Genomic DNA, 11,027 nt, shown 5'->3' with positions numbered 1-11,027 from the left:
CTCTTGATCAGTAAGATCGCAGAAATAAGCTGCTTCCAATAGCAGATGTACTAATAACAAGTGGCGCCAATGTGGTTATAGATGCCTTGGTATCAGTTGCCCTCTGTTCAGTTCTTTACCGCACCCCCAACTGTCTCCGTATGTGTATATATTCTACTGCCTGTGTTATTTTTAAATACCTCCAGATTTTATCTGCCTTGGCTCACCCGGTTGTTACTGCGGTATATGGTCCCCGCGTGGATGCTCAGGCCTGAATCCGGAACTGCACTCCAAGCCTGCGGATGCTATCCTCGTGTGTCACACCGTGTGTGAGCGGGTCAGCGCCAGAGGGCTCAATGATGAGGCGGCAAGTTCATAGGTAAGCTGCACTAACAAACAGTGAAAGCGGCAACAATTGTAGGGCAGTGGTATGCTCGGCTTCATGCGCGATACAGGAATGCAGTCTAGGCCCACAGTCTGAAGCCGATATGGCGCACTCTCTTCACTCCCCAATACAAGTATCGTCAAAGTTGGAAAAAATGTAGGGTAATCCTCTCGGTTCAATTAGAGTAAATTCTTGTCAGGTTTAGCTCATTTATGGGCTTATAAAGGGATTTGACCAGCTTTTTGGCTCAGGAGCTCTACTCAGCTGCGGCCATTCTCCAGCACAGCCAGGCTCCGCCCCCCGATAAGTTATTTTTTAAGTAATGTTAGTTTTTTTTTTTTTAAGTGATGTTAGTTGTTTTTTTTAAAAAGGTAAGATTAGGTTTTATTTAGCTTTACAGGTGTTTTATTTTTTTAAGGTAGTTAGGATTTATTTTGTACTTCTTGGGTATTTTAAATTGGGTTAAAATAAGGGGGTGTTAGGTTAGGGGGTTTAGAACTTAGTTTATGACTTTGCAATGTGGGGGGTTAATAGTTTATTTACGTAGTTTGCATTGCAGGGGGGATGGTTTAGGGGTTAATTTTGTGTTTAGTGTAACTATTTCACCTAGACAAACTATTTAAGCAAACTTTACTTTGTCACGTAAAAAATTTGATTGGTAAATGCGATTGCGCTTGCACGATCAAATTTACTTTCAACTTGTAATAAAAGTGCTGCGTAGCGCTTTACGCTCCCTATAGAAAATGTTTAGTCATTTTGATAGCTCTCCACTTGTAATATGGATTTGAGCATAAAAATTACAGTGACCTTGCAATTGTGTTTACACTCCTAGCTCTATCAATAGCACTCAGGGCCGGATTTCCCATTAGGCACAGTAGGCATGTGCCTACAGGCACACTGCAGAGAGGGGTGCAGCGCCTGCCTTTAGAGAGAGTTACAGACTGCATCTGCTAAAAAAAAAATTGTGTTTTTTTTTATTATTAATTTTACTGCTGGCCACCTAAACTTGCTATGGCCCTCCTGTGCTCTGGCCTCCCTTCCCCCTTGTGTGCTACAACCATCACGCTCCACTCCAGTTCTTCAGCCCCAGTCATGTTCTTAAGCGGTCACAGCACCAGGAACCTGGCCGGAGAGGAAGAGGGAGGAGCCAGTCAGCGGCAGTGCAGGACAGAAGAGAGCGGGAAAATAGAACAGCCGAATAGTGTAAGGCAGTAATTTATTGTATGCACAGTAAATATAACGTGTAAGCTTATAGAAACTTGCATTTACATCCACCAGCAGGGGATCAGACTGACTACAAGGAGGTGGGAGGCAAACTCACACTCATGCTTCTAGCCTCAATTTGTTGTGCACCTGCTTATTATTTGCCTTAAGGCTGCTACACAGACCAGGAGCAAAATTGAGAATGCCCTTTAGAATTTCTAAGGGGTGCTCTCTAAGACAATTTTAACGCTTTGGAGCCTTTGTGGGTGGGGAAATCAGAGCACAGCAAAGATCTATTACTGTAGCTTTGAAAGAATACAGGAACAGAACTACCACAGTCTGACAGCACTGCTCTTTTAAACTAACTGCCTAACAAAATACTTCCCCCTCCCCTTCTCTTTTCCCTCGTGTGCGGTGCTGTCAGTGACAGGAGGACTGACCCCAAATGAGGTCCTGAAAGGGTGACAGATGCAGTTGAGATTTGCCAGGTCTATTATTTATGTTATGTTAAAACTCGGAACTCTGTTATGTAGTTATTATGCAAATACTGTGACTCTGTTTGTTTATGGTAATATTGCATTGCCTTATACTTCCCGTTTCCTGTTCCTACCTCTGACCTGGATGTCTTTAGTTCAAGATTCCTCACACTAACAGCTTGTAGTGTCTTTATTTCTATACATGAAACATGGGGTCAGAAGTAACTAATATCAGGACTGAGCCTCTTGTTTGGAGCACAGCAGCTTTTGGATACAGCACAGCTTTGTGAGTTACAGCCTAAAACGTTTTTTTTCCTGATATTTGAGAGCTTAGAGACTTAAAGACAATATGACTGCCATGAATTGCATACCTCCCCCAGAGGGAATGAGAATCAGTGGGGATTGCAGCAGCAATTGGGAAACTTTCAGAGCTGAATTTGAAGATTATTCCCTGGCTACAGGGTTGAATGAGAAATCTGCAGCAGTGCAGGCAGCAACTCTGAGAAGAGTCATGGGCAGTGAATGCAGCCATGTGTATAAGCACAATCTGACCCTCACAGCAGAGCAGAAAGAGAATGTTACAGCCATTTTAGATGCACTGGAAGCTTATTTTAAACCTGATAAAAATGTTATATATGAAAGGTATATGTTTGGATGCTGCAAACAAGAAGAGGGAGAATCTCTAGATAACTTTGTTACACGCTTGAGAGAAAAGGCTGCAACTTGTGAATATGGTACCCTAAGGGATGAATTAATAAGGGACAAAATTGTTCTCGGTGTAGCTACTGATAGCATGCGCAGGCGTCTACTAAGAGAACATGACTTAACTTTAAACACAGCCATTGAAACGTGCCGTACAGGGGAGCTCACTGACAGGCGTTTGAAAGTTATGGAACAGGACAGACAGCAGACAGACAGCATAAACATTGCAATGCAGCGAGTACACATAAGCAAACCGCAGCAACAACGCCACCTGTTTAGCACAAATGCTACAGCATGCAAATATTGTGGGACTGTGCATCAAAGAATTAAAGAGCAATGTCCAGCTTATGGGAAGTCTTGTAGGTCTTGTGATAGAACAAATCACTTTGCTAACGTTTGCTTGTCAAGTAAAAGACAGCCATTACTAGGAAAGTTACACACCATTGAGAACACATCTGCATATGAGGAAGAGCGACACACCGCTGAAGTGATATACAGTAGTGAATTGATCGGCACTGTGCAAGCCAGAGAAAAGAAATGGTTTGTCACTTTAAATTTAAATAATAAGCCCCAATCCTGCCAGCTTGATTCAGGAGCAACATGTGATGTAATGTGTTTGAGAGACAAAATGATGTTAGCACCAGAAGTACATCTACTGCAAAGTGACACCAGACTAAAGTTATACTCAGGTGAGATTATGAAATCTCTAGGACTCTTCAGGACAGAATGTCTCATACGTGGAAGGACACACAAGCTAGAGTTTGAAATTGTGGAAGCCTGCCAAAAGCCACTGTTATCCGGATCAACCTGTGAGCGTCTAGGGCTGATGCATTTCTCTATCCTCGCAGAGCTCAACGTGATGGACAATCAATTCAAAGGGCCCTTGACAAAACATTTGCTATTAAAGGAATTTAGTGATGTTTTTACTGGGCCAGTAGAATCTGTACCAGGGGAAGTTCATTTTGACCTTGGCATGAGTATCCCTCCAGTACAATGCACACCACGCAATGTGCCAGTAGCCATAAAACAGGCAGTTAAGGCGCAGCTTGACCAGTATGAGGCTGATGGACATTTAGCAACAGTGACTGAACCAACTGATTGGATAAGTAACATGGTGATGGTAAAGAAGCCTGATAAGCTAAGAATATGCATAGATCCCAAATTCTTGAACCAGGCAATGAGGCGATCTCACTACATCATGCCAACTCTCGAGGATGTTTTGTACAAGCTGCCTAAGGCACGTCTGTTCACGCTTGTTGATGCCCGTGATGCATTTTTACAATGTAAGTTGGATAATGCAAGTAGCTACATGACAACCTTCTGGACTCCCTGGGGCAGAAAAAGATGGCTCAAGTTGCCTTTTGGAGTATCAGTTGCACCTGAGGTGTATCAACGTAAACAACATGAACTATTGTCTGGACTCAGTGGTATCGAACCAATAGCTGATGAGATCCTTGTGGTTGGCTGTGGGGACATAGATAGGGAAGCAGAGCAAGATCATGATGGCAAACTATTGGAACTAATGAATCGTTTTAGGCAGGTGAAACTAAGACTTGGCATGAAAAACTGCAATTCAAGGTAAAAGAGGTCCGCTTCCATGGACACATACTATCCTTTGAGGGTTTGAAGGCTGACCCAGAAAAAATCAGAGCTATACTGGATATGCCACAGCCGGTGAATGTGAAATCCCTGCAGCGCTTTATAGGATTTGCTACCTACCTATTAAAATTCCTACCACACCTCTCAGAGGTTTGCGAGCAGTTGAGAAGGCTTCTGGACAAGGATGCAGTTTGGCATTGGCTTCCTAAGCATGATAATGCAGTGCAGGACATCAAACATTTGGTCACTGATACACCTGTCCTGAAGTACTATGACGTTACAAAACCTGTAACTATTCAAAGTGATGCAAGCAAAAGTGGACTAGGGTGTTGCCTATTGCAAGCTGACCAGCCTATTGCTTTTGCTTCAAGGGCACTGACCCTTACTGAGCAAAACTATGCACAAATCGAAAAGGAATGTCTGAGTATTGTGTTTGCCTGCCAGCGCTTTCATCACTACCTCTATGGTCGTGATGAGATCACGGCAGAAACTGACCATAAGCCTCTGATATCTATTTTCAAAAAAACACTTTTGTGTGCACCAAAACGTCTACAGAGCATGTTGCTCACATTACAAAAGTATTGCCTAAATGTTGTCTATAAACCTGGACCTGAAATGTACATTAGTGACACTCTTAGCAGAGCTACAGCAGCAAGTGGTACACCTGAGAGTGCGCAACACACAGTTTGCAATGTTCAACAGGACCTGGATGTCCTGTCACAGATTAGTCATTCAGACTATTTAAACGTTACAGACCAACGATTGCTTCAGATAAGACAGCACACAGAAATTGATGAGAGTTTGCAAGCACTTAAGTGTGTTGTTCTGAATGGTTGGCCAGATTCAAAGGCAGAGGTGCCATTCATTGTAAGAGAATATTGGACTTTCCGAGACGAAATTGGCATTCAGGATGGTGTACTGTACAAGGGGTCAAGGGTCATTATTCCTAAATCATTAAGATCGGAGATGCTGACGCGTATTCATGCCAGTCACATTGGTGGTGAAGCATGCTATAGACAGGCACAAGATACCCTATATTGGCCTAACATGCAAAATGAGATTAGAGACTTTGTTAGCCGTTGTTCAGCATGCAATGAATATGCGCAGGCACAACAGAAAGAACCCATGATGTCACATGTGCTGCCCACACGGCCTTGGCAAATTGTAAGCATGGATTTACTGAATTATGCTGGGCAAGATTTTCTACTAATCGTTGATCACTATTATGACTTTTGGGAGATTGCGCTCCTTCCCGACCTGTCTGCTGATACTACAATCAAGCGTTGTAAAGCACAGTTTGCACGTAATGGACAGACAGACAGGGTAATCTCAGATAATGGACCTCAGTTTGCATGTGAGCAATTCAGATGGTTCTCTACAGATTGGGGGTTTGAGCATCTTACCTCTTCCCCGCGGCACCCTCAAGCTAATGGCAAAGCGGAATCAGCTGTAAAGATAGTGAAGAATGAAGGTAATGACCCATGGAAAGCCATTCTACATTAGAGGAACACCCCAACTGAAGGCATGGACAGCAGTCCTGCACAGCGCTTGATGTCAAGGAAGCTGAAGACTTCATTGCCAGTGGCAAATAAATTACTTGAACCTTGCATGGTAACAGGGATACTGGAGAAGCTGCGACGGAGAAAACAGATATCCAAACTGACATACGATGTGTCTGCCAAAGACTTACCTGAACTAAGCATTGGAGAGCCAATCCGTATGAAGCCGCTCCCTGGTGACAGGACTGGTCGCTGGAGACTGGGTACCTGTGTTCAGAGGGTTGCTCCTCGCTCATATCTTGTGGATGTGGAAGGCAGTCTCTACCGCCGCAATCGAGTGGACCTGCGAGTGGCAGAACATCTCACCACACAAACCTTTAAGCATCCGGCACTTGAGCATTCCAAGGCTCTCAATGCACCTAGTCCTACTGGACCACATAAGCAAGGCAGAGACAATACTCCTGTGATATCAGAAGGATACAATGAGGATGCCATAATGCAGCCTCTTATACCAGCAAGTTCTTCCATGCCAAACACACCAGCAGGGACAGAGGGCAGCTCCTTAACACATTCTGGAGCTGAACAGCTTCACCCAGGCAAAATCCCTGTGGCCTTGCGTAGTGGTCAAGTTTCAAGACCTCCAGATAGACTCAATCTGTAGTGCATCTACCAGTAATGTAGTATGTTATGTTTAAGACTGTTCAGGATCTGTTTTAGGTATGCAAATACTGTGACTCTGTTTGTTTATGGTAATATTGCATTGCCTTATAGTTCCTGTTTCCTGTTCCTACCTCTGACCTGGATGTAGTTCTTTAGTTCAATATGATTTCTCACACTAACAGCTTGTAGTGTCTTTATTTCTATACATGAAACAAACTCCTGTGTGCTGCATACATGGTTGACCACAACAAATCTCCTATCCTTATACCCAGCCTCAGACTCTTCCTGCTCAGAGCAGGCCTGCTTGTTTGTATAAGTTGTTCCCTGAGTAGAGACTGTAAATTTATAAGTGCAGCCATCCAGTCTTTTTTGTTTGTTTGTTTGGTGACAAAAAAAATATATAAATATAGATGAACTGATTTAGGCAGCAATTCTTGTGTAACCATAGATAATATTAGAGAGCATTTTGAGTTATTAAAATGTGTAATTTTATTTGTTTTTATTTTTGATGTACAGTATGTATGTGTATGTTTGTGTGTTTGTATGTGTGTGTATGTATGCATGTATGAGTGTGTATGTGTGTGTGTATGTGTGTATATGTATGTATGTGTGTTTATGTATGTATGTGTGTGTGTGTATGTATGTGTAATGCAGCTGAATTGAAGAAATTATATTCCACTAACTGAAGAATTAATATGTTTGGATCACAACTGCAGTTTCCCTATTGAATAAATTCTGAATATTAAATTGAGTGAAACGTCCCTTTAAGGGGGATCTTGTTTGTTGGTTACAGGAGAGACTGATAAGTCCTGTAATTATCAGGTTGTATTTCAAGTGATACAGGTAGAAGAGGTTATCAATTGTTGTTTTTAGGCTTTTAACAAGTTGTTAATAGTCTGCATTGGAGTAATGGATCTGTCCCTTTAAATCTGGTTTGCACATTAAGCAGATCTATTAATTCAGACAAGAGGAAACCAAAAGACAAAATGGGGATTTATCTGTTACTCACGTTCCTGGAAGGAGAGCCTGCTTATTCCCAGTTAGTTGGTTTGTGAACTGAGCGCTTTTCGGTAATGCTGCAGCGTCTGTGAGGCCTCTTTCGGTTCAGCCGTGACGTCACGCTGAGGGTGTGAGGCGGATGGCCAATGAGGAGCGTAGAATATCGGCAGCTACGAGTGGAAAGGAATCAAGGTTTGTTAAGATTGTTTGTTGGCGGTTGTAACCGCAGTCAAGCAGTGAATGTCCTTGAAAGTTTAATCCAAGTTGAATGGTGAGTATCCAGTCTTTGGTATCAGCTGAAAGTATGAGGGTTATAGTGATTTCAGTCTCTGATATGTTGCAACCTGGAACTTGCTTATCTGCTGAATGCAGTTAGGAGTGGATGTCCTTTATTTTCTCAAATATCCTTGATAACCTGGTTTGAAGGTTTAATGAGATAGCTGTAACTCATGTAGACAAGCTTCTTAGTCTCTGCACAAACACAGAATAATTGACAAGGTGCTCTAAGAATTGTGGGAATTTATAGAGCAGGTGTTGAAGGGAGTTACCTAACTAGAGCTGTTCTTAAAGGGACATATATCACTAGAATAAGTGTTACAGGAACCCCCGTCAAAGGGGCTGCACCGCAGCACCAGGACCTGGTCTATCAGGGTTGGCACGATGAAAAGCAGAAACCAATCTTGAAGCGAAAATGTTATCAGCAGGTTCCCAAGAATCATCATCGGAATTATACCCTTTCCATCGTATTAGATATTGGAGTTTTCCTTTAAGCAATCTGGAATCTTGAATGGAGCTAATCTCATAAACTTCTTCTTCAATGACTGTCGGTGGAAGCAAAGAGTTAGTTGACTGAAGTCTGGTTTCAACATATGGTTTTAATAGAGAGACATGGAATGTCGGATGGAACTTATATTTAGAAGGAAGATTCAAAGTAACAGCATTTTCATTCACCACCTTGATAATGGAGAATGGACCAATGAATAATTGAGTGAATTTCCTACAGGGCGTATTCATTTTTAGATTTTTTGTAGAAAGCCATACCTTATCTCCCACAGAGTAAGCTGGAGGTCTTCTTCTTCTAGTGTCATAATATTTTTTCTGTCTCATCTGCGCTTCTTTAATATTGTCCTTGAGGAACTGAAACGATTCAATTAGGCTGTTACTTGTCTCATCTACCTTTGGAGAAGTGGTGTTCATATGAGGGAACAGATGGAATGTTGGATGATATCCATAGTTGGAATAAAACGGAGTCATTTTTGTGGATACATTCAAAGTATTGTTGTATGCGTATTCTGCTGTAGAAATGTTGTCATACCATTGGTCTTGGTGGAAAGAACAATAGCATCTGATGTACTGTTCCAACCATTGATTCACCCTTTCCGTTTGCCCATTTGTTTGGGGATGGAATGCTGTACTGTATCTCTGGTCGATTTTAAGGACATTACATATTGCTTTCCAAAACTTGGACGTGAACTGAGATCCCCTATCAGTTATGATGATGGAAGGTAGTCCATGTAACCTTACTACATTTTGCAGAAATAACTGAGCAGTCTCTGATGAGGTTGGTAACTTTCGGTATGGAATAAAGTGTGCCATCTTGGTTAACAGATCTACTACCACTAGTATGGTGTTACAATTGTTGGATAGTGGGAGATCAACTATATAATCCATACCTATGGTCTGCCAAGGTCTGTCAGATATGTGGAGTGATTTTAAGTATCCATAAGGTCGGGCCTTTTCAGGTTTGAGAGTGGCACAAACCTCACAGGTTTTAACATAGTCCTCCACGGACTTATCGATGTTTGGCCACCAGTAGTTCCTCTTCAATAATTCTAAGGTCTTTTGGATCCGTGGATGACCTACAAGAGGGGAATCATGATGCATGGTAAGGATCTCTGTTCGAAGAGGAGGTGGAATAAAAATTTTGTCCTGATGATAGTAAAGATGATCATCCTTTTGATGTAATTTTTCTTTAGGGTATGTAATATCTTCCCTTTGAGATTTACTCAAAATTTCATAGGGTGTTACTAAGGCACAAAAATGTTCAGGTGATAGAATAGAATATGGTGCAGATTGAGATAGAGAATGACTGTCTTTTCTGGATAAGGCATCTGCTTTGCCATTCTTTGATCCTGGGCGATATGTGATTTGGAAGTTTAAACGGGTGAAGTAGAGACTCCATCTAAGTTGACGAGCAGAGAGAGTTTTACTGGATTGTAGATATTCCAAATTTTTGTGGTCTGTAAAAATAAGTATGGGTATTTTGGTACCTTCAAGTAAATGACGCCAATGTTCGAAAGCTTTTCTAATGACCAGAAGCTCTTTGTCACCAATGGAATAATTTAATTCTGGAGATGTCATCAATTTTGAAAAGAAGGCAACAGGATGTATAGGATCCAAAGCAGTCTTCCTTTGCGAGAGTATGGCTCCCATAGCATAATTGGAGGCATCAACCTCTAGTATATACTGTAAATCGGGGTTTGGAAATTGTAAAATTGGTGCGGTGGTAAAGGATTTTTTTAATGTATTAAATGCTTCGTCTGCCTGGAGATTCCATTTGAAAGGTGTATGAGAACCAGTGAGTATAGTAAGGGGTTTTACTATGGTGGAGAATCCCTTAATAAATTTCCGGTAGAAATTGGCAAAGCCTAGAAACCGTTGAACTTCTTTAGTATTAGTTGGTACGGGCCAAGTTTGTATTGCCTCTACTTTACCGTCATCCATCTTCAAACCAGCAGAAGATATATGATACCCAAGAAAAGATATCTGTTTTACATGAAAAAGACATTTTTCGGGCTTTGCATATAATTGGTGTGTCCTTAATCGTCCTAAGACCCAGCGAACGTGCTTTATATGATCTTCTTCATTGTCTGAGTAGATAAGAATATCGTCTAGATACACGACCATGCACACGTCCAACAAATCTCTGAAGATGTCATTTATGAAATGTTGGAACGTGGCTGGGGCATTGCAAAGCCCAAATGGCATCACCAAATACTCGTACAACCCATAGCGTGTTCTAAAAGCAGTGAGCCATTCGTCTCCTTCGCGAATCCTTACCAAATTATAAGCCCCTCTCAAATCCAACTTTGAATAAATCTTTGCATCGCAGAGCCTTTCAACCAGTTCTGGTATTAAAGGGAGAGGATAACGGTTTTTCACCGTGCGTTTATTAAGTTCCCGGTAATCAATTATTGGTCTGAGGGAAAGATCTTTATTCCTGACAAAAAAGATACCGGCACCAGCAGGAGAAGTGGATGGTCTAATGAAACCTTTTTTCAGATTATCCTCCAGGTATGTTTTAAGATGCTGTAGTTCGGGTTCAGATAATGGGTAAATGTGCCCATAAGGTATGGTGGCTCCCGGGAGTAGTTCAATAGGGCAATCATAGATTCGGTGAGGGGGTAGATTTTCTGCCTCTTTTTTACTAAAAACATCGGAGAAATCTTCATATTGAACTGGTAGATGGAATTCAGAAACCTGTAATAAATGTTGGCGGGGGAAACATGTTTTTTGACAATATGA

The sequence above is a fragment of the Bombina bombina genome, chromosome 6 (assembly GCF_027579735.1).
Source record: "Bombina bombina isolate aBomBom1 chromosome 6, aBomBom1.pri, whole genome shotgun sequence".
Taxonomy (NCBI): domain Eukaryota; kingdom Metazoa; phylum Chordata; class Amphibia; order Anura; family Bombinatoridae; genus Bombina; species Bombina bombina.
This window is presented reverse-complemented; position numbering follows the sequence as displayed.